Here is a 26616-nt window from a genome sequence, read left to right as displayed (position 1 = left end):
CTAGACTATAGACTAGACTATAGACTAGACTATAGACTAGACTATAGACTAGACTATAGACTAGACTATAGACTAGACTATAGACTAGACTATAGACTAGACTATAGACTAGACTAGACTAGACTAGACTAGACTAGACTAGACTAGACTAGACTAGACTATAGACTAGACTAGACTAGACTAGACTAGACTAGACTAGACTAGACTAGACTAGACTAGACTAGACTAGACTAGACTAGACTAGACTAGACTAGACTAGACTAGACTAGACTAGACTAGACTAGACTAGACTAGACTATAGACTACTATAGACTAGACTATAGACTAGACTATAGACTAGACTATAGACTAGACTATAGACTAGACTATAGACTAGACTATAGACTAGACTATAGACTAGACTATAGACTAGACTAGACTAGACTAGACTAGACTATAGACTAGACTATAGACTAGACTAGACTAGACTAGACTAGACTAAGACTAGACTAGACTAGACTAGACTAGACTAGACTAGACTAGACTAGACTAGACTAGACTAGACTAGACTAGACTAGACTAGACTAGACTAGACTAGACTAGACTAGACTAGACTAGACTAGACTAGACTAGACTAGACTAGACTAGACTAGACTAGACTAGACTAGACTAGACTAGACTAGACTAGACTAGACTAGACTAGACTAGACTAGACTAGACTAGACTAGACTAGACTATAGACTAGACTAGACTGTAGACTAGACTATAGACTAGACTATAGACTAGACTATAGACTATACTATAGACTAGACTATAGACTAGACTATAGACTAGACTATAGACTAGACTATAGACTAGACTATAGACTAGACTATAGACTAGACTATAGACTAGACTATAGACTAGACTATAGACTAGACTATAGACTAGACTATAGACTAGACTATAGACTAGACTATAGACTAGACTATAGACTAGACTATAGGCTAGACTATAGACTAGACTATAGACTACACTATAGACTAGACTATAGACTAGACTATAGACTAGACTATAGACTAGACTATAGACTAGACTATAGACTAGACTATAGACTAGACTATAGACTAGACTAGACTAGACTATAGACTAGACTATAGACTAGAATATAGACTAGACTATAGACTAGACTATAGACTAGACTATAGACTAGACTATAGACTAGACTATAGACTAGACTATAGACTAGACTGTACACTAGACTATAGACTAGACTATAGACTAGACTATACACTAGACTATACACTAGACTATAGACTAGACTATAGACTAGACTATAGACCTAGACTATAGACTAAGACTATAGACTAGACTATACACTAGACTATAGACTAACTAGACTATAGACTAGACTATAGACTAGACTTTTTTCTAGACTAGACTATAGACTAGACTATAGACTAGGATATAGACTAGACTATAGATAGTACTATAGACTAGACTATAGACTAGACTATGGACTTAGACTATAGACTAGACTATAGACTCGAATATAGATTAGAACATAGACTAGACTATAGACTAGGGACTATAGACTAGACGATAGACTAGACTATAGACTAGACTATAGACTAGACTATAGACTAGACATATAGACTAGACCTATAGACTGACTATAGACTAGACTATAACTAGACTATAGACTAGACTATAGACTAGACTATAGACTAGACTAGAAGACTAGATATAGACTGACGTACACAGACTATACACTAGACTATAGACTAGACATACACTAGACTATAACTAGACTATAGACTAGACTATAGACTAGACTATACACTAGACTATACACTAGACTATAGACTAGACTATAGACTAGACTATAGACTAGACTATAGACTAGACTATAGACTAGACTATAGACTAGACTATAGACTAGACTATAGACTAGACTATAGACTAGACTATAGACTAGACTATAGACTAGACTATAGACTAGACTATAGACTAGACTATAGACTAGACTATAGACTAGACTATAGACTACTATAGACTAGACTATAGACTAGACTATAGACTAGACTATAGACTAGACTATAGACTAGACTATAGACTAGACTATAGACTAGACTATAGACTAGACTATAGACTAGACTATAGACTAGACTATAGACTAGACTAGACTAGACTATAGACTAGACTATAGACTAGACTATAGACTAGACTATAGACTAGACTATAGACTAGACTATAGACTAGACTATAGACTAGACTATAGACTAGACTATAGACTAGACTATAGACTAGACTATAGACTAGACTATAGACTAGACTATAGACTAGACTATAGACTAGACTATAGATTAGACTATAGACTAGACTATAGACTAGACTATAGACTAGACTAGACTAGACTATAGACTAGACTATAGACTAGACTATAGACTAGACTATAGACTAGACTATAGACTAGACTATAGACTAGACTAGACTAGAGACTATAGACTAGACTATAGACTAGACTATAGACTAGACTATAGACTAGACTATAGACTAGACTATAGACTAGACTATAGACTAGACTATAGACTAGACTATAGACTAGACTATAGACTAGACTATAGACTAGACTATAGACTAGACTATAGACTAGACTATAGACTAGACTATAGACTAGACTATAGACTAGACTATAGACTAGACTATAGACTAGACTATAGACTAGACTATAGACTAGACTATAGACTAGACTATAGACTAGACTATAGACTAGACTATAGACTAGACTATAGACTAGACTATAGACTAGACTATAGACTAGACTATAGACTAGACTATAGACTAGACTATAGACTAGACTATAGACTAGACTATAGACTAGACTATAGACTAGACTATAGACTAGACTATAGACTAGACTAGACTAGACTATAGACTAGACTATAGACTAGACTATAGACTAGACTATAGACTAGACTATAGACTAGACTATAGACTAGACTTGACTATAGACTTGACTATAGACTAGACTATAGACTAGACTATAGACTAGACTATAGACTAGACTATAGACTAGACTTGACTATAGACTTGACTATAGACTAGACTATAGACTAGACTAGACTAGATTTTAGACTAGATTTTAGACTAGATTATAGACTAGACTATAGACTAGACTATAGACTAGATTATAGACTAGACAATAGACTAGACAATAGACCAGACTATAGACTAGACTATAGACTAATCTATAGACTAGACTATAGACTAGACTATAGACTAAACTATAGACTAGACTATAGACCAGACTATAGACTAGACAATCAATTCGGTACTTTTCTACCGGTTTTTTTCCTCTATGTAGTAGAGATTTTTCAGCCAATTTAAATGAAACTATAAAATATATATAATAAAGAACCATATTTATAACGACATTAAAAATCGATATTTTTATAATTATATAAAATCATTTTAATATATGAACTAAATATTATATTCCATTTTCAAAGAAAATTGGGGGTGATAAAAAAAACCTAGATCAGATTTAGTTTTAATACATAAAAGTACACGAAATCGAGTCAGATTGGCTTTAAGATTTTTCCCAACCTTCATTTCGTTGGCCTATGTTGTTGTTGAAGTAAACCAACGTTTTGATCCAGTGTACAGATCCATATGTACAGAAGCACGTCCGTGAAATTAATGAAATGGTATTGAGTTTACTGTTAGTATTTTAGGAATGAAATCGCTATTAAAAGAATATGTCATCAGTTCCAAAATATAATTTTTGGAACGTTATCCCAACAAAAAAACATTCGAAGAAGCGAAAAATTAATTTAATTTAAATACAAGCAAAAGCAATGATTTTGACACAATCTTGTCATGGAAGGGATGTGCTTTTTTAATGATACCAAATTTATTATTACTGAAATCATGCTTAAGAAGTAATTTTTAAGTTCTCTTTTGGAAGTGAATATTTTTAAACTCATAAAGATTTCAATAAAAAGAAATCCAAAAACAATAACCCAATATCTCCCCTTAAAGTATACTAATCGATCATGAAAACTTTTCGCGCAATTTTCAAGGCGTTAATAACTTTAATATAAATGTAAATCTCTTCATTAAAATGTATGAGGATCGATCTGTACTTGACCCCCATATATTTAAATATTTTAATACTCATAACTGTTTTAGGGTTTCATATGGTCATGCTAGTAATAAACTGGTAACATAGGACAAAATTTAGTACAACTGCACTAGTATAAGTCTAGAACCAATGATAATAGTTATTTTTCAAATAAACTATTTCTTGTGCAGCATTATTCAGCTTTAAATCCTAAAATATTCCCTTTAAATTTTAAAACGAAATTATTCCTGTAATATAAATTTACAAACGCAGGCAGGACTTAAGCATTTGCAATATCATCCTTACTTCGTTAAACATAATTCCCTGTATGTTTATTTGCACCCATGAATTTATTACTTCATGTTATTTGAACATAAAACGTTGTTTATATTTCTTATTATACTTGTAAAGGGTGAGGCAAAATTCATCCTAGATAAAGATTGTTAATATACTTTATTTATTGCGGGCAAGTTTGTTTATGAAGTAGATTTGGCCTAGGAATGACATGCTTTAACTGAAAACCAAACTATTTTTAATATTGTAAAAATTTTGGGAAACCTCTAATATGTTTGTATCTATAGCTATTAAGTGTGTTTATTTACATATAAAGTACATGTTTATATGTGCAATTTTACTATCCAAAAATAGATCATTAAACATAATTTCTACTAACAGTTCATATGCACACACGTATTATATACCACCCCTGATTTAACAGCCTGTTGAACATAAAAATTCTATTCTGTTTAAATTCACACCTCTTACTTCTCTAACAGCATGAACTTTAATAACGACATATCATATGCACGCACCAGAGATGAGATGAGAAAAGTACTTTTTGGTGCAAGTCTCATAAATTCAGGAAACTATTCAAAATATAAATATATAAAAGATTTAAATACATTAGAATTGGTCATAATCAACAAGTTCTGTGCCATTTCAACCAAGAAATATCTTGAAAAATTACTTGGAATAAATACAAAAAGTACTTTGCAAAAATAAAGTACATTTTTTAAACGTGCAGCCAAATATTTATAAATGAAATTTTGCCTACACACACATACACAAATATAAATACCTTATTTTTTTAATTTCTCTCATCTCACCCCCTCCTTTTCGCTTTGAACACAACTAACAATAAATTATATGGTTGCCTGCATTGTCTGCATAAACATGAACATGAATTGCTTCGTCTTTCATGTCAGACAATAAGTGTGTTTATTAATGTTTAAATACATAGACAGACAAACACATGCAAAAAAGAAGGGGGAGACGGAAATACTTATGTACAACTAACTATGCAAGTATAAAAGTAAGTATATAGTGTGTTGCAGTTGTGGGAGTGGGTGGTGTCGTCATTTGTATATCTACATAAACAATTGGGGATATTTATGGTATAAACTGCATATACTCATCATGTATTTTGTGTTGTTTGTATGCGTGTTTGTTGTTAAAATATATAATCTGTTAAATTACATTTTTTGTGATGGCCTTTACACGCCTAAAAGTATGCAACACACGCAAAATAATTTAATGACACATTGTCATCAGTAGATTGCAAACTACATACATATATCCATACGTATGTATGTATGTATGTAGGTACTCATCCATGTGTACATAGATACATATGTATGAATTTTCTTTAGGGTAGTCCTGTATAAAACCAAAAACGAAGTAGATATTTTCAATTTAATCTATTTCAATGAGCAAGTAAATAAAATTTCCGAGGAACAAATAACTTGACAAATAAAACAACTTCCTATTAAAAAATACTATTCGTACCACATTAATAATTTGCGTGAAATGTGAAAGAAATTGAAAAAAAATCCTTAAAAATTACCTTTTTATTCTTTGACACACACCATACAAAAATTTTGAGAAATGGTATCTTAGAATGAATTAAACGGGGCTACCCTATTATACAAATATATAAGTATACAGTTATGTACTTAAATCGGTATAAAAATTGAGCAGTACATTCATAGTAAAAATGTTTCCTTTTTAAGGCCAATGTTGTAAATTTTAACTTTTTTAGTAAATTTTAAAAATAGTTGATCGCCAAATCCTCTGGTTAGCGTGCGTATAAGTAATATTTATTTAAATAAAATTTATCATTCGCCATCTACCTATAAAATGAATGTATGTTTGTTTGTATGTTTCAACGTTATAGACTACTAAACGGCTGATCCGATTTTCTTGAAATTTTCACAGCGTATTCCTGTGTGTCTGGAATAGGTAATAGGCTACTTTTTATTTTGAAATTTCAAGTGGGCGAGGAGCCACGCCCATATTAAGAAAATATTAAATCCGTATATTTGAGATAATATAACAGTTAGAGTTCTCAAATTTTGTCGGAGCCACTTTAGTATCAATATGATTATTTTGGACAAAAAGTAGGCGGACTAGCATTAGGGAGCGTGGCACCTCCCATATAAATTAAATACAAAAAGTCTTTTATTTTGGAAACTATTACAGTTAGAATCTTAAAATTTTGCACGAATAACTTTAACATCCATGTAAACATTTTGGGTTATAAATTAAATACAAAAAAATCGTTTATCTGGGAAACTAAAAGAACTAAATTCTTAAAATTTTGCACGAAGAACTTTAATATTCATCTGAACATTTTAGAGAAATAGGAGAGAAATTTCATCTGGGGGGCTTGGTGCCTCCATATGAATAAAATAGAAAAATTCGTATATCTGAGAAACTATTAGAGCTAGAATCTTCAAATTTTACTTGCAGAACTTCGACATTCATCTGAACATTTGTAGTATAACGGGCGGACTTTCAATGGGGGACTTGGATTCTCCCATATGAATTAAATACAAAATTCGCTTATCTGGGAAACTAATAGAACTAGATTCTTCAAATTTTGCACATATTACTTTAATATTCATCTGAACATTTTGGAGGAAAAGAGCGGACTTTCATCTGGAGGGCTTGGAGTCCCCATATGAATAAAATAAACAAATTCGTATATCTGAGAAACTATTAGAGCTAGAATATTCAAATTTTACTTGAAGAACTTTGACATTCATCTGAACATTTAGAGAATAACGGGCGGACTTTCAATGGGGGGCTTGGCACCACATATATGAATTAAATACAAAATTTCGTATATCTTGAAAACTGTTAGATTATTCAAATTTTTCATAGATATATAGAAATTGGCGAACTTGCAATAATTTGCTTGGCTGCTCTCATATATAACATATTGTAAATCTGGAAAGATATTGTAGTTAGAATCTTCAAAATCGTTAAATGGGTTTTTTATTTATAGTGCTTTTAGGGTAGCAAATATGATAACTTCACTACTGCCAAATATCTTCCTAACAAGAACATAAAAATTAAATTTTGAGCATGACTTCAGAAGTAGTATATTGGCATATCTTTTTCAGTACATCCATGTAGTATATTCTACTTGTTTTTCGCTTTTATATTTCTATAATTTTTTTAATTTTTATAGACTGTGCTATATTTTGCAACATAATTTCTTTTTTTTTTTTTTTTTTGATAATAATAAAATATATATTGTCCTTATATGCCTGATATTCTTAACATGAGTATGTTGACAAAAATTTGTACAATTGTATCGTTGTGTTCAGCCATCTAGACATTTATTCGTTCGTTGGTCTGGTCTATCTAAAAGAGTCTAGCTGACTGGCTGGCTGGGTTTAAAACCTACAGAAACCTAGACAATGTGGCAAATAATAAATGATGCTGAAAATAACAATTCTTAAGAACCAAATTATTAATAGTAAACCCAGAAACTAGGTGTTGTCTTAATGGAAAGACGAATGGACATGGTGAGATTATCTTAGAAAATAATAAGACTAAATAATATATACTTTTGTGGGTCTAAGACGAATACTTCGTTGTACTGCAAATAGAACAACAAAATTAATACAGCCTCAACATTTTGATGAAGGCTATATTTGGCATTTTGTGTGAAATATTTGTCGTATTATAGTATAAAAGCAAAATTTATACTCCTCCAAGTGCTGTAAATGTGTTTCGAAGTGTTAGTCATACCAACCGTATCAATATTGTGTTGCATTGAACACATTAATCAAAGCTTTGTTAGGTGTAACTAACAAGTTACGACTAAAAGTTGAAAAGTTTATATGACACTTGCATTAGGTTTTCCTACTAACATAAAGTCTTTATTTTTTTGTATGGATCTGCAGAGTATCATGTTGAAAAACTCCCTTCGAAAGGAAAATATTTAATTGTAAGTTTAAAGATATTGTTTTATTACTAAATTGAGTTTTAATTGTAGGAATTTTTTGACTTTTGGTTTAAACTTCGAATATTTCTGGAAAGTAACATGAATGATAAAATAATGATATTGAATCCCCACGGGCTCTGAACTAAGTTTTCATTGATAAGAAAACTGTTAAGGGAGTCTAGTTTGAATATGATAAACTTGTTAATAAGCAAACAATTTATACTCTTCACTGTTTCTCCTCGCTGTCTATTACACGTTTACTGTCTGTATTATTACTATTATTTCAAAACCCACAAAAATGTGCAAAGAAAATGTGTTATGTTATAATTGTCTCTTTTATATCCTTTTTTATCAAATGACATTTTGTAATTGTTCCTCTAGTATTTGTTGTTTTGCACTTGTCTGGTTAGGTGTATGTATGTGTGTTTTGTAACTAGAAAAGTATCAAATTCTATGTACAACCACTATGAGACATTTTATTATCATAAGCTTATTGCAGATGATATAATACTCTTTAACACTCATACTCACAAAGTCAGACGACGACTTCTCCTTGTAAAAATACTAACAATCATTGTTTCAATTTAAGGTCATATTTACTCATACACAGTACTCACACTTTATTTTCCAAACGATATGTGTGAGATTGTCTGTCCGTCTGTCTGAGTGTTTAAATGTCAAGCCAAAAAATACAGAAAACATGTATGTATTATATGCTTCCACATTGATGTTAGTATTCCTTTTAAAACTCTGGTATTTGTTGTAAATGGTAAAAGGAATTTTGAGCTGAAAATACAGTGTTGTTTTGTTGTCGTAATTACTGCATGTATGGTTGATTTTTATCTATTTTTTTCAGTTCCTTTGATTTTACTGTAACTGTTCTTTTTTAGGGAATTGTAACAATTTCACATATTCTAACCCTGCAGCGTATATGTCTGGACAATTTAATGTATTTTTTTTGGTATGTTGCCCTTAGACATCATCAGACCATTGTTATTGCATCTTTGTGGTATTTTGTTAGAAATACGCAGTAGTATCAAAAAGAGTATGTAGAAAAAAACCCAAACAACGGCGAATTGAGGAAAAGGCAAATTGTGTCGGATTAAATGTCAAAAAATTGTTGTGTTTTTTTCTTCTGTGGTCATTCTGTAGACCATAACCGAGTTATGCTGAGAGAAATTTTGTAAGCGAAATTTAATTGTTATTAGTTAGGTATCTGCTGAAAAGTTATAAAGGACCAAAATAACTTTTGTTGCACATAGCAACCTTTAAATGTACGAATTTCAAAAGGGTACCAATCCCAGCAAAAATAAATCGAAGTACTTCCAAAAGAATAACATTTATCACCACTTCAATAGTAGCAATAAATGCATTTTTTTACCTTCTGTGGAAGTGATGTTTAATTACTTCCAAAGAAGCGAAAATAATTCTATTTTTTCAATGCTGAAGATATATTCTTTGTTCTTACATTTTTGTAAAAAAATAGCATAAAAATTACTTCTTGGGAATGACTTTAGAAGTAGTGAATTTGGAATCAAATTAAAAGGACATCCTTCCTATGACAAGCCTGTGTTAAAATCATCACTTCTTCAGGACTTTTTCAGTACTTTCATGAAGTAAATCCTATTTCTCTGTCGATTCTTTGGAATTTCTTTTTTTTACTGGAATGCTTTAAAATTATTTTACATTTTTCTTATATGGGGGATTTATTTTAAAGTGACCAAGTGCGCCCCCTGGTGGACCCATGAAGAAAAAAATTCAAAACGAAAACTTCATTGCACATCCTCTTTACATACATATGTAAAATTTCACTAGAACTGGACGAGCCATTCAGAAATTACAGAAGTGACACAAAATACTCGACCAAAATTCGTTATTAAGGACTTTGTAAAATAATGGACCGATTATCTTCAAAATTGTGACAAGTATTTCGATTACAAGGTCTTAATCGACTCAAAAAATGATTCTGATATGGGACCATTAGACTGACGGACAATTACAAAAAAAATGAGAGCAGTAGTTTGATTTGAATTTTTATATCTAAAAACAGGAAGATGGACGGACATGGCTTAATCAACTCAGAAAATTATTCTAAGCCTTAAAGTGATGTAACAAATATCAACACTATAGAAGTGTAAAGTATATAAATAAAACTACAATTTTATGTTTTCTATGCAAACTACAGTGAAATACACTTAAGTATTTGCTTAAAATTATTACAATTCTCACGGTGTATTTAATAATTAATTTCTTAACATATTATGTACTAATAAATTTAACTATGTGTGACCATTATATGGCATTTCCTATTTCTCCAAACTCACATGTCTAGAAATTTATTTAACAAAATTTCCAGTACAGAGATGGCAAATTATGTTGTCGTTCATGTCTATGGGGGAATCGTTCAATTAAACGGCATGAGTTGGACATAATTAGTGAAAGTTTTCTCATAAGAGAATACAAAAGGAAATTCATTTTACTAAAATGTAAGGATGTTATCATGTTGTGTAGAGGATGTTTTATTATGAACGAGGAGATGTTAGTTAAAATGCTTATTATATTGATATTAACGAAAAAAATGTATTTATTTCTAAAATTGTTTAAATTGTTTATGAGTGATATAACAAATAGATTTATCGTACATTTAAGGCAATATTTTTAACACTAGTGTAATAATACTAAATGAACTTAAATGTCTTAAGGTGGCCTGCGATAGGTTAGTGGTTAGTGTTCTAGTCTGGTAGACCGGAGGTGGTGGGTTCGATCCCCACATGAGGCACTGGTTAAGGAGCGCACAACAGGCCCGATAGAGGCCTAGGTGTATTTCTTCGGATTTGATGTATATACATCCTCCTTTCAAACTAACTAAATAAGGTCATAAAGTAATTCTTAATGTTAAAGGTAATTAAAAATACAATTTTTGTATACTTAACCTTTCAGTTTTATATAAAGTAACAAAATTTTTGTTAATATATTTTCCAATAATTAAAATTAAACTAGAGAAGAACTTTTGTTTTCCTTAAGTGTCAGTTGTTTTTAAAATCCTTTAATTAATGACATTTGTGTTTAATTCAAAAACTTCTGTGAAATGTTTTGCTTGAGCGAAAACATTAAAATTTAAATAAAATAGACTTTAATTAAATGTCAGTCATATGTATAAAATAACTGTCAGTTATTTAATTCTAACACAATATAAATGTTCATAAATAAATAGTAATCCTGCAGGTCTGGGTGTCGCACTTCCATCACACTTCACTTTGATTTTAAATACCCAAGCTACAATAGATTACTACATTGTACATGCAATCTTATTGGCTTCTCCCTAGATTATATAAAATTATTTAAGTGACAATTAGCTTCTTTCCCGAATTACTTAGTACATTATATACAAAAAGTAAATACATACTTGTTAAATGACCCAAAAATATACTTATAAGCCTTGGAACTAAATCAAATATATATGTACTTTTAAATATTTTTACTCATACTACAATAAAATAAATAAGATTTCCTTAAGCATGAGGGTGTGTGTGTTAAGTATTTATGATAAGCAGTCAGAGTTTTTATTTAAAAATTTGTTTCCTTTTTTTTGTTAGATTTACAGACAGACATTCATATGAAACATTTTAAGTTGGTATACAAAATTAGTCGTATCTATTGTTTATGTTTCCACTTAACATTGAAATTTCATTTCTCGGTTTTTGTTTTAATTTTTTTTTTTTTTTTTTTTCTACAAAATAAAATGAAAAAACTCATATTTTTCTTTCCCTTTTGTTTTAGGACAATACGACAAATAAAAGTATTCTTGCATAATACAGAAAAAAATGAAAGCAACAGAAAGGAGGAAGGATTATAAAAACTTATATTTTATGAGTTCTTTTCAACAAAAACTTTTGCTCTTGCTTCTTATAGAAATTCTACATATGCAAAAGTTTCTTTATATTCCATATGTATAGTACAATATGAGAAAGAAAACTTACAGACATACTTAAACTTGTTAATATTTAAAGTTGAAGTGTAACCCAGTAAGAGTTTTAGATTATTTTCAAAAAGGTGAAATCAATAAACCAAAATAGTTAGATTAATAGTAGGATGTTTATTACATCAAATTTAATAAAATACACCTAGGATACTATTGGGACTGTTGTACGTTCCTTAGAAAATATTTTTTGATAAAAACAAAAACCTTATATGTATATTGATTAATGAAGGTATTATCTTTCGATGTTTAGAAACATAGTAATTCCTAAGAATTTTCCAACCAGTGTTAGTGAGTTGTGCTCTATTCGGATCACCAAGATATTTGGATTTCATTTCGTGGAAAGCCTGACAAAGAGTTTCACTGTCCTCTCCACATGCTGTACGTTTGTCTGAATCCACACATCCAATTTTGTATAGTACCATCATACTAACCTCAGACTACCTATGGGACAGTATTCGATTAAGGCTTTCTTAGAATCCAATACGGTCCATTGTCACCTAATATCGCCCTAATTTCCATATTTATTTGAATTTAATTTACGCATATGGAGCGATTGCATGGTCCACCACCATCTTATTGTTGACCAGATCTTCTATCATACTCTGCTGTTCTATTATGTTTTTGCCTGTCGGATTACCGGCATCGAATACTGAACAACACAGATTATTCCGGTGTTATCTCTTAGAAACTTTGGCGCTCTTTTAATTTTTCAGTGCCTAACTTCTTCTTTCCTCTGAGACACCCTTACTTTTGAAGTAAATCCGATTTTTTCTTTGGAGTGTCGTGAGATTGGCTTACTGTAATTTCATTAAGCATATTCTTAAACTTCGTTCTTTGTGCTCCTAAAAGGCGTTTTTCATCCTTTTCGTGATTTGGTATGATTGTGTTGTTATTATCATCTAAGGAGTTAGAGTCGGATCCCTTACCTAAGTATTTCACGGTGGTCTTTTCCAACCACTGGTTGAGCTTTTCTGACGACTCACTACAGCCCCATTGTGCTTGCCACCTGCATGTAAATTTACGTATTTAGAAGTTCCGGTCCAGTGTACGAGCACTTTGCTCAAGTACTTGAGCTATCTAACTCTGGCCATTGCTGTCCCGTTACTTAACTTCCCAGATGCAAAAGCATCACTTCCGTTTACAACCATGCAGATAGAATGGCCTATGTTGAGTCGGCAACAGCACCTAGAGACGTAACAGGTAGACCGAAATACGAATTCATCAAATTAGCCGAGACTTTGTTCTTAATCACAGTGACACATTGTGGTAATTCTGGTAGGAACAGAGTTTACTCTGAACATACCTGGACAAGGAAGAAAAATTCAATGGTGTCACTTGTATCAGATGCCTTTCATCCATCACCATTCAACCAAGCACACTTCTCATTTATCCGACACACTCATAAGAGAACAACATCCTACACACTTAATCTAAGTATACGGGTTGGCAAGGCCCGTATACCCCTACATTCATCATGTATCATATACAATTAATACCAACTCATATCCAACGCTTAGTCCCACAGTCACTCCTCTGTCGGGTATTTGTTGTCATTCGACAACAACACCGAACTTATCCCGAATGTATCAACCTTCAGTAGTCTTTTGCTCACGATTGCAGGATAACGATTACACATGAATCGCGAGCGAGCATATCAGCACTTGTCGCCGCTACTGTGTTATTTAGGCCCTATCCATATTTGTTTATTTTTTTTTAGCGAAACACCTTCTATTTAGTTTTGTTCCGCGGGGCATAAACGATTGCCAGGTGCTGGACAATCTGCCCTCCTTAAGCTAAAGGGTAACGATAGCCCCATTCTCGTTCACCACCGCCAGGCTGTCCGTCATTCGGTTTAGAAACTTGAAAACACCCTCGAGAACCAACATAGTTAATGTTTGGAAATAGAGTTCCGTGACTTATATTAGTACAGCCATTATGAACTTTATGAAGCGAATTTATGAACAATTTTGGAGGATCCAGACATCCCTGAGTATTTTTTAAAAAGTATTTTATATAAAAAATTAAATAAAACTTTTCAGTATTTTTATCAAAGCAACCTTGTGCATAAAAGCATACAAACAAAAGAATAAAGCTTTTTCATAAAAATGTATTATAAAATAAGCATTTTCAATGAAAACGGCCTTTCCATACATTTTTCATTAAAATTCTCTTTTGTCATTTGAATTTTTTTATTTAAAATTTTGCTGGGTTGTGACGACATAAACCTATTGTTTATACATACTAACAAAAATTATGAAAAGTAAAATATTTAAAACATCAATGCTTCAAGTTCGTCCTCCATGGCTTTTGTTTTAGTTGCAAATAAATTGTTGTGTGTGTGTGTTTATATAAAACTATACTCATGGATTTTAAATAATACTTTGAAACAGTAAAAAAATATAAGGGCTACATAGAGGCCCTTTTAATATTATGTTATAAAATAAGAATTTTTCAAGGCGGCCTCTTGGTAAAGCTCTTTATTTAAAAGCTTTTCTTCAAGAATTGTCTCTAAATAGGTCTTCATATCATGATCTGTTAGAAAAAACAGAAAAAAGCAGAAAAGGCCTTGAATACAAAGAAGTGCCAATTAAGTAATTTTGTATCTATAAAAAGGCCCTTAAAGAGGCCAATTAATAGCATATTTTTCATGAGTTTAAAATATTTATACATGGTGTATGAAAAAGTCGAAAAATATATGTTTTGTTTTTTTTTTTCTTTCTTTAAACAAATTGTGTTATTATGACTTTTTATTTACGATTATTTGTTTTAACAATAACGGCAAGAAAACAAAACAAACAAAAAACCAACAAAGAGTGCTCGAAATATAAGTGATGTCGGTAGTATATGCAATACTTATAATTTTAAATGTGTAGGCTTAAGAAAACTTTTTATTGTTTTTATTTTTCTCAACAGAATTCAAAAGTTATTTAATACATGTATGTAGAGTAACAATCAAAAGGACTTAAATTTATTTATGATAAATTTAAAATAAAAAACTACAACAAAACCTGACAAGATAATGCTATACGAACAAAACAAAAAAAGAAAACATAATATATTAAGGATAATCTTATTTGAAACTAAATTAAATTTGAATAGACATTCTTTTACATGTTTTTGTTTTCTTGAAATCTTCTGTAATTAAATCATGATGTGAAAGATTAAAATCGTTTTAACACTTTAGAGGCTGTTCGAAAGGCGAAAAGGGAAATGACTGGAAAAAAGCACTAAATTATTGTGAATATTTAGAAAAGTAGCTGAAATAATGATATCAGTGCATTATATCTTTAAAGAATATTGACAAAATCTGTTTTAGAGAAATTAAACATGATGATAAAATCGGATGCTTCCAGAAAACATTAACTAGCAAAGTAAATGATAATGTTCTGTTTTTTAATATTTAAATATTGAAGTCAGTTAGAACTGAGTAGCTGGTTATGTTAATATCCTAAGAAATACACCTGCACAGTAGCAAAAAACCGATACCGAAATTGATCCAATCCGTTGTCAAAAGTGAGCTTACCACGTTTGTTAACATTTAGAAAACATATCGCACACCTAGTACAAAAGTGACACAACTCAAAATTTTATTTTTGCGTTTTTATATTCTTTAAGCCTTAAACTATACACAAGATACTTGTTTAACTCTACAAAAATATTAGTGTATTTTGTTGTTGTTAACTGTTCAAGAAAAAACGTTATGTCTTTCTTTATCTTTCAGAATTTGTAAAAAATTTGTTTCCTTTTCTTTAAAAAATTTTTTTGAGTTGTGTCACTTTTGTACTGGGTTTGCGATATGTATGTGTATAAGATTTAAATATCACCCTGCTATCATTTTGACAACCAACGTTGCAATTTTGACAATGCATCGTTGTCATTGAAACAACGCATTGTTATTACTATTTGACAATATAGCATTTTGGTAACACATTATTATTTTTTTGTTGATTTGACAACAATCCGTACATACTTTGATAACGGATGTCATTGAAAAATTATAAACACTTTGGTGTCAATTTGATACCAGGCGTGTATAATTTTAAAACGTCTTTTTTCCTTCTGGGTAGGACCACTATAAGACATGTTGTACTCTACTTTACATGGTAAACATTGGTGGTAAAAATCGTATATATATCTCTGAAGGTATTATCGTCTGATGTTCAGAAACTTAGTTTCTTGGACGTAATACCTATGACTTTTCCAATCAGTGTTAGTTAGGGATGTTATGCTCGGAATAATATCGCGCCCAATATATTTGGATCTAATTTCGACGAAACCCTGGCAATGATAACTAAAGTTATCGAGATATTCTGTTCACCTGAATCTGCTTGTCCAATTTTGTATAGTTTTGTCCGTATTCCTGTGTGTACAAATATTAAACTCGAACTTGCTCATTCTAAGGAGGCTTCTCGTTCTTTTCTTGTTACTCAAAAAGATCGTTGTGGTTCTACCCACCTTTTAATTATTCCAACTGGGTTTATGGAATTCTCTCGCCTACATTTTTAAATCAGTCCTCGTTGAGTCGTACAGTTTCGCATTCGTCAGTTTAACTTCCACGAATTCCTTTTCCTTTAAGGCAAGTTCTTTCTTTGCATATTACTACCAAGTGGCCTTCGGTTAATGGTCTTTTACAGTCCAATACGGTCTAGATTTACATTACTGCCGCCATATTTAATCTAATCCAGTTTATACATTACGTATTTGCATGGACTTCTGTTGAAGCAAGTATAGTGATCAGGTGCTTTTTGATCCATGATGCAGAGGATTCCTACTGGTATTTAATCTAATGTCTCGCTTGATTAGTTCTTCAAAATTCCCGACATATTCTGATATTCGATTTGAATGTTAACATATCGTTTAAAACAATGGGTTAAACACTTAAGCATTTACTTAAATTAAAAAATATGCATAATTTTTAATTTATATTTTTTATCACACTCGTAGTGTTAAAATTCACATTTACATTCACTCAACATTTACGTATGTATTTTCTTTATTATAATTGTTGTCATAAATTATAGTACAAACATACATAGAGAAATATATACAATAAACATACGTGAACAGAAAAATAGGTGAGAAAATTCAATTTTTTGTATAATGAAAATCATATTTATATGTTTATGCTATTGTACTTTTTCATACCAAATCGAAGACAAGAAAATTATTATGAGGATTAAGGAAACTGAAATTCTATATGAGATCTTCCAAAATGTAAAAGTCAAACAATTCAATATCAGGAAATATGGCAGATTTACTTTGGTATGTCCTGGAAACATAAATATTTGTTTAACAAAAATTTATCAACCCAAAAAATAGTCAAGAAATATCACACCTATATTTCTGTTCACTTCTATATATACAAACACATAGATAAATGAACTTGTCCTTAACTAGCACATACACTCTTGAATATACTTGTTCATATACATATATATATGAACAGAATATATCTAATATGTATATCCATATACAAACTCATATAAGTTTAACAAATTTATAAGTTACTGTCGTCTCAGCATCATAAGAATGAACAAAACACATTAAAAATAGCAAAAACAAAAAAAGTTAAAGAATAGTCATATATTTAACAACAACAGCAATTATAAAAAATCAAGAGCCATGTTATGTCAAAGTATATAAAAATAAATTACAAGTAAAAATATTCTTCTTTTAAAATATATACTTTTTTTGTCATTATCTGTATAAATAATATATAAACATACTTTGATGATGCACACACATACATACATACATATGTATGTACATAAATTCTCATAGATAGATTATACTTTTAAATGTTCATTTACTCGTTCATACATGTAATGACAATTCAATTATGTTAACAAAACGTTTTTGTTTTTCTGCAGTTTTTGCTGTAAATTGCATTTATTTTAAATTGTGTGCCTTTTAATTAAACATTTAGTAAATGTAATTGAATTTTTAAAGATTTAAAAATTGTGATAAATATTTAAGTAATTATGTATGTCACAAATACTAATGGTATTTTTTAGTGTACATACATACATACATATATGAAGAACTTTAAAAAGATTCCAAAATCATTGAAAACGGAATTTACCCCCAGCAAAAACTTAACGCGCTTTCTTACAAATAATTACTGCAATAAGAATTTACAAATAGGATGTTAAAAATACGATATAAGTCATTATAAGAGTATTTAAAAGTAATGCAGTAATTGCTGGGTAAGTATTAGTAAGAGTTATATCTTAAGCTGTCAATCCTGGTGACACCTTCTATATGTACTACTTCTACACGATCTCCTTTAAAACTACTTCACTGGATAACTAAAGATCTACTGATGTTTAACCAATAATACAGGCCAACGAAATGAAGGCTTATGAAAAGTTTTGAAACCAATTTGACTATTTTTAATGTACTTTTAGCTGCTGAAACCGAATCTGATAACTGTTTTTTCTATCGCCCACCATTTTCTCGCAAAATGGAAGAGAATATTTTGTTCATGTATTAAGGACATTTTATATAATTATAAAAATATATTTACGTTTAAGGGTTAATTTATTTTATTTTCGATTTCATTATAAATATAGGACTTCATTATATATTTTTTCTAAGTTTAATTTAAATCGGTTGAAGACGAAATAATATTTCACTATTGTTTCAAGAGAATTTTCCAATATTGCATAGCTTGAGTTTGACCTTTACAGTTTATGGGTTATCATTATTCGATTTTACTAAAACTACAGAAATAGTTTTCTCCGAAATCCTCAAAATTAAAATCGTAGGTATAGCTAATACGTGAGAGATTTCGACTTAATTTCTTTACCATTTTATTTCCTTCTTTATTTTCCATAAATCATCAGGGTGGTATTACTTACTGAGAGGTAGGTTTTTCATACAATTTTTCATAATTTTTTAGACCGATTTTGGTTCATATTAAACATGTTTACATCGAACATCAGTTCCCGACACTTTCCGCATGAAATTGTAATGAGAGTTAAAATAATTTAATGGGACCTTATATGGGGGATAGGTTCAATTATTAACCGATCCATATAAAATTTGATAAATAGATTTTGACTCTCATGAAACTTATCTGTATCGAATTTCATCGCTTTATTCGAATTTTAAAGCCAGTACCACATAAAATTTGTAAAACTTATGTGTTTCGAATTTCATCGCTATATTCTTATTGTTAAGCCAGTAATGAGCGTTATAATAATTTTCTGAAGGGGACTTTATATGGGGGGTATGGTCAGTTATTAACCGATCCTCATAAAATTTGTTAGGAAGATTTTGGCTCATATGAAATTAATTTTGTCGAATTTCATTGCTATACTCATACTTCTAAAACAAATATGCCCGTTAAAGCTATTTTCCGGGGTTCCACTTGTATGGGGGCTATCCGAAAACGTGGACCGATATTGCTCATTTGGAATACCAAACAAACCTTACCTATAAATAATATTTGTGGAATCTATAGTGCTTTCAACAGACAGATGGAAAGATAGACGGACAGACGGACGAACGGACATGGCTAGATCGTCTTAGAGTTTAATAAGGACCCAGAATATATATACTTTTGTCAGTCTATGACCAATATTTCGATGGTTATAAACGGAATGCCAAAATCAATATACTTTTTTGATGGTGGATATAAAAATGGGCCGCTAAAACACACCGATTACTCACCGGTGTTTCATTGTTTCAACGAGATTGTTCGTGCAGTTCAGAAGTTATGATTTTGCCACGAAAGAAAACGATCGTACAAGCCAATCAATTATGTTTGAAACAAAAAATTAGAGGCATTAATCCGTGAAGATTGTTGTCGTACTCAATAGGAGCTTGGTGCTAAGGTGTTGGTCCATATTTGGTGGAACCAAAAGGCTTCTATTTATTATTAGCTGCTGAAATCTGACCAGACAATCACAGGGAATCTGTACCGAATACAATTATGGACCCCTTGTATTCCGTCTAAACATCCTATTTTATGCAGACAACTCGCGCAATAACGCCATCAATGAAGTACAAATTTCTTATATACTTTTTCCTAAAACTTTGTTGACACATGCGGGCGGGACATGGTTAGAACATCTTAATGACGATATACCACCATCGTTTTTTAAGGCCACCAAACTATATCATATATTAAGGAATATTTTACTTGAAATTTTAATGATTAAATAAATATTGAAAAAATAATGTTATTAACAATAAGAGCAATAAATCGGAGCGTAAGTATCATCATTATATATGGCATACCAATGAGACCAATAACAATGTTTCCCACACTAAATGATTTAAAAAACCTAAATGATTAAGAATCGTCAAAAATATTTATATGTATATATGATAAAATTACAAATTTCTTTAAAGCAAACGTGTGTTTATTTATTTTTAAATAAACTAACAACTTTTTTTATCTAGTACTTCATTTTTTGAAAAATAATTTATCACGTCTGTGACAAACAAAATTAATACACACAATACTAAAGGGATGGGAGAAATCGTGTAACGTATGAGCAATATTAATTATTCATACTATAATATAAACCATACGTTGTGTGGAGTTATACTGCCATCAACATTTTGTTTTTTTTTTGTATTCACATTTATAAAACATGTATGTAGATGATTGTTTGTTATTTTTCTTTTTATATTGCAATTTCAGTTCATAATCATTCCAACACGTGTCCTTAATGTTTACAAAACAACAAATAAACATGAAACATGAAAAGGTAAATTATATCAAAACAATGGCAAAGAGATACAAAAACATAATATTTACTGTTATGTGTACGCGAACACAAGTAAGTAATGACTTTATGAGTGTATTTAAAGGGGGTTCATTTTACGAATTCATTTTCAGATTTAACCGGTAAAGCTCGCATGAACTTAAGGCATGCGCCTTTAGAATTAAAGGACTTATTTTTTGAACATTGTACTAAAAAGCTTTTTTAGTTCAAAAAAATTGTGTAAGGACCTTTAGTTGTAAAAGATAATATTACTTATTCTTATGTATGAGTGTTAATATTGTGTGTATATGAATGTCCTTATTTATGTATTTATTATATCTTCGATTATTTGTTTGTCTAGATATTCGTTTATTTATTTGTTTGTTTATTTATTTGCTTGTTAAAAAGAACTTTTTTCTGTTATTTTTGCTACGATTGATTTTAAGTATTATTTAGCTTAAATAAATACACCTGTTGTTATATATACACACATTAGACAGATTCGCAAAAAAAAAAAAACAATAACAAAACTTCTGACAGAATTATTAAAGATTTGGGTCCAGAAGATATCTGGGTTCTTCAGAAAATTGATTTCAACACACACAGACAGACAGACGGACATGGCTTAATCGACCCCGCTATCTATAAGGATCCAGAATATATACATATGTATACTTTATAGGGTCGGGAAATTATATTGTGGAAATTCTTCCTTCTCACGAACGTGAAGGGTATAAAAAAGTGGTAAATTTTAACCAATTCTGTGATAATTAATCGAATTCTTTCACCAATTTTCATTATCCGATTGAGCCTTATCACTAGTTAATTTTAGATCCAATGGAATAAAATTAGACTCAGCAAAGACACTTTTTCTTCTTCTTCAGGGGCAGGACAGAAAATCAATATCAATAAGTTGTATAAGTTTGGGAAATTTTCTGCTGATTAAGTTTATAGTTCTTGTACAAGTATTTGGTATAATTAAAAACGTAATCACTTAGGGATTCAACTTTGATATGGGCGCTAGGCGAAATAATGGACAGATTTCAACCATTTCGACCTTGGGTAAAAAGTGCGCAAAAATTTACATGCACACAAACGGACGGACATAGCTTAATCGATTCAGAAAGCCGATTGGTATTATCTTAAGGTGGGTGTAAGACCAATATTTTTGTGTGTTACAAACGTCAGCACAAACGCATAATACCATTATAGTGGGGTAGGGTATAATAATTAAACCTAATTTTTTAGATCTTTGAGGGGCTACTTACTGGCCAGCATTCCTCCCACGATAACCTCGAACTGCCAATCGGCTCGAAACACCTAAGCTTTAAACAGGTGAATATATTCAATAGTTCCAGAGATACAGAATTAAAATAACGAAAAACAAGTAAGAGTTCTATATAGAAGGGTATATAACCCTTCACCGTGATGTGTTAAAAAACAGTCAGTACGAATTTTATTACAAATAATCAAAAAATATCAATTGTAAAACGATAAGGTACCAAAACACGAAACACCTAAGCTTTAAACAGGTGAATATATTCAATAGTTCCAGAGATACAGAATTAAAATAACGAAAAACAAGTAAGAGTTCTATATAGAAGGGTATATAACCCTTCACCATGATGTGTTAAAAAACAGTCAGTACGAATTTTATTACAAATAATCAAAAAATATCAATTGTAAAACGATAAGGTACCAAAAAGTCCCCTTTTATGGGTTTTCACTTACTCCGGGCTCCACACGCATAATTTAATATTTCTAGGTTTAATATTATAGAAAATTCAAAAAGTACCTTTTGAAGAACGAAAGAGTACCAAAAAGTCCCCTTTTATGGTTTCTCACTTAATCCAGACTCTACATACTTAATTTCATGTTTCTAGGTTCAATATTATAGAAATTTCAAAAAGCACCTATTGTAGAACGAAAAAGTACAAAAAAGTCCATTTTTATAGGTTCTTACCTAGTCAAGGCCCTACATGTAAAATTTCATGTTTTTATGATCAATATTATGGAAAATTCAAAAAGTACCTTTTGTAGAACGAAAAAGTACCAAAAAGTCCCCTTTTATGTGTTCTGACCTAATCCGGGATCTACGTACTTAATTTCATGTTTCTAGGTTCATTATTATAGAAAATTCAAAAAGTACCTTTTTTAGAACGAAAAAGTACCAAAAAGACCACTGTTATGTGTTCTGACCTAATCCGGGATCTACGTACTTAATTTCATGTTTCTAGGTTCAATATTATAGAAAATGCAAAAAGTACCTTTTGTAGAACGAAAAAGTACCAAAAAGTCCCCTTTTATGTGTTCTGGCCTAGTCCAGGCTCTACATATTTAATTTCATGTTTCTAGCCAATAACAACGTAACGTGATGTTCATTCTTTGCTTTGTGTTTATAAACAAGAATTACAATAACAAATAACAAAAAAAATTACCGTTTGATACTGTGTTTTGTTTTTGTTTGTTTATTGTTTTGTATAAGCATGCACGAAAAAAGTTAATTTTTGAAGAAATTTTCAGAGGTGGTCTTGGATTTTTACTCATATCTTCGTTATTTGTGGGCCGATTGGGCTGATTTTAAATAGCGTTCTATTCGATCGTATTTCCAATAGAATTATTGAAAATTCGGATCTCGCAGATATCTTGGGTCTTCTGAAAACTGATTTCAACATACACACAGACAGACGGACAGGCTGACATGGCTAAATCGACTCCGCTATCTATAAGGATCCAGAAAATTATAAGGTCGGAAAATTATATTATAGAAATTACATACGGAATGACAAACTTATATATACCCTTCTCACGTAGGTGAAGGGTATAATAATAATTTCTCAACCAAAAATTATTAATTTTTATATAAATTATTTTTAACAGAGCATAATCTTAGGCGTTTCTAAACCACTGTGTGGAGCTTATATAAGATTCAGATTCTTATTGAAAACTTTAAATTTTTATATATGTAAATTATTTTTAACAGGGCATAACCTTTGGAGTATATTTAATTAGTACATCAGTTTTATATGGCGCCTAAAAATATACTACATATTTCACAAACAAAAAATGTGCAGTAGTTCTTTTTACGAAAAGTGATTCTGTGTAAATAGCATATTATTAAACCATTCTTCTATGTGGTTTAAGATTTGAATAACTGAGATTTTCTTACTAAAATATTTATTAAAAGAAATGTTTGTCTATTTTATAATTAGTTATATAGAAAATAAACTAAAATTTTTGTAAACATTTAATTGGTTAGGTATTTGAAAATAAATTAAATTTGTTGTTATTAAAAGAAATTAATAAGTTTTATATTTATATATAAATGATACTAAAGCAATAAATAACAAATTAGTTTTCAACTTACCTTTTTTGCAGCATTCCTAAATGTATAGTACTGAATTTTTTTCTTTTTTATCAATTAAAGATTGTTGTTCTCTTTTCAATTAATTTATTTATTTATGATTTTCTTACAATTACATATTATGCATTTTATTTATCTTTTAAATTAAATTTCTCATTACAAACATGTAATTTTCTTCTTTTTCCTTCATATTTATATATTTACTTTATACAACAACAAAAACAAGAACACTTGCTTAAACACTTTAAACTTCAATAGCATTGTTGTAATACACAAGATACACTACATAATAATAAATTCTTCCAAGAATTTCATCACAAAGCTTCCACACATAATTTGACTATTTATTTAACAAATTTCAATAAACTTTAATAAAATGCACAAACTAAAACACTTTGATAAATACTTTTAACCGTATATTTAACATTTTGAAAGAATTTTACTAAGCGTGATAAAACAACAAGCGGCCGCGAATAAAAATGTCAACAACTAAACGAAGGGGTATTGCCAGTAGAGAAATTGTACTGCTTTGCAGTTATAGTATTGCCAAGTGTAATTTTTCAATTGCCATCGATCAGTTATCAATATATAATTGGTTCTTACGTAAAAGTAACCGTTAAAAAAGTATTTGTAAAATATGCGTAAACGATTTAAAAAATAAGCATATACACTATATATGTATATTTATACAAATGATAGCTATATTAAACTTATATTTATTTTTATACCCTCCACCACCATCAGTGGTGATAGAGGGTATATATAAGTTTGTCGTTCCGTGTGTAACACCATGAAATATTCATCTAAGACCCAATAAAGTATATATGTATATTCTGGGTCCTTATGAAATTCTGAGTCGATTTAGCTATATCCGTCTGTCTGCTTAAAACACGCTCACGTTAAAACTAAGCAAAGGAAATCAACCAAATTCACCGAAAATATTTATTATTATCCTAAGCAGTTTGTTATTGAAAATCATCAAAATCCGTTCACAACGTAAAAAGTTATGAGTAAAAATTTCAGACTACCTCGAAAAAAATTACGTTTTTTTTCATAATTCTTTTGAAGTTTTCTCAGAAACTACCAAAGATATTTCGATGAATTTTGTCACACATTTTTTCAGGGCAGTGATCAATTACGTTCAAAATCTTTACATTCGATCCAATATTTCCCATAGCCCCCATACAAAGGTATATATTCCCGGAAATTAGTTTTTCGTTAATAACTCCCTCAAATATATCGCTATCAACACAAAATTTTGCACATGCAAATATAATATGAACAGAAATCATACTATCAACGTAGAACTCAGTCGGTCCACAATTGGTCATAGCTCCCCTATAAGGTCCTCTTCCGAATATCACCTAAGCGCACATATTTCATTGATGAATAAAGTTATTGTAATAAAATTCGTGTTAAATATGTTTTGTGTACATAAAAATTATTCTACCACTTTTTTCTCGGATCGTCCATTATTGGTCATAGCTACCATATAAGGTCCACATATTTAATTGTCAAATAAAGTTATGTTGATAAAATTCGAATTGGTACAGGGCTTTGTCTTATGGTCTTAATTAAGGGGCTAATTAATTAATCTCAAAGTCAAAGGTTACAAAAATTAGTTTTTTTTTCAAATATCTTGCTTATTGTTATTCCTACGATTTCAGATGTTATAACATTTCTATAGACAATTAAATGTTGTACATTTTAGTTAGAGACCATTTTTGCATATAAGAGTTTTTCTTTGGCCTATATGTAGTTCAATGTCTGTCTATCCATAATTTCAAATTTATTTATTTATTGAACTTTCAGAAAAGTAAAAACATAATGGTATGCAATAATGTTGGAAACAACAACTCGGATAGACAGACACTGCACAATGGCTAATAAAGAAACCGACAAAATCGAAATTTTTGCGTGCCTTTTAAATAAAAATGGCTAATTCCTATGTATTTCCATCCGCTGAGTTCAAAAATCGTTATTAAAATTAAATTCGGTTAGCTCTAGTTTTTGAGATATTGCGATTTTTGTACATACATTGTTTACGCCACTTTTTGGAAGTTTTTACTTAATTTTGCAGAACTGGAACTTAATTCCAAAGTTTTTTAACAACATGGAAATCTACACAAAATTATCTTTCCAAAGAGTATAATTATGATGACAGTTATTGCAGTATAACTAGGTTTCCTTGCAAGATGTTGAAAATTTAGCCTTTTTTGTTTTATACTTATAACA

The 26616-nt window shown here is 30.4% G+C and overlaps 1 long non-coding RNA gene across 1 annotated transcript in view; it reads right to left on the bottom strand.

The window, feature by feature from the left end:
• LOC119600926 overlaps positions 1-24863 on the bottom strand; it is a 169702-nt gene extending 144839 nt beyond the window's left edge. The window contains exon 1 of the long non-coding RNA XR_005231169.1: positions 24385-24863. This is a non-coding gene — a long non-coding RNA (uncharacterized LOC119600926). The remainder of the gene's footprint in view (positions 1-24384) is intronic.
• Between the last annotated feature and the right edge of the window lie 1753 nt (positions 24864-26616).

This window comes from Lucilia sericata, unplaced genomic scaffold (assembly GCF_015586225.1).
Source record: "Lucilia sericata isolate MDLA Ls3-8-SP2 unplaced genomic scaffold, ASM1558622v1 Contig000128F_arrow, whole genome shotgun sequence".
NCBI lineage: Eukaryota > Metazoa > Arthropoda > Insecta > Diptera > Calliphoridae > Lucilia > Lucilia sericata.
This window is presented reverse-complemented; position numbering and strand designations above follow the sequence as displayed.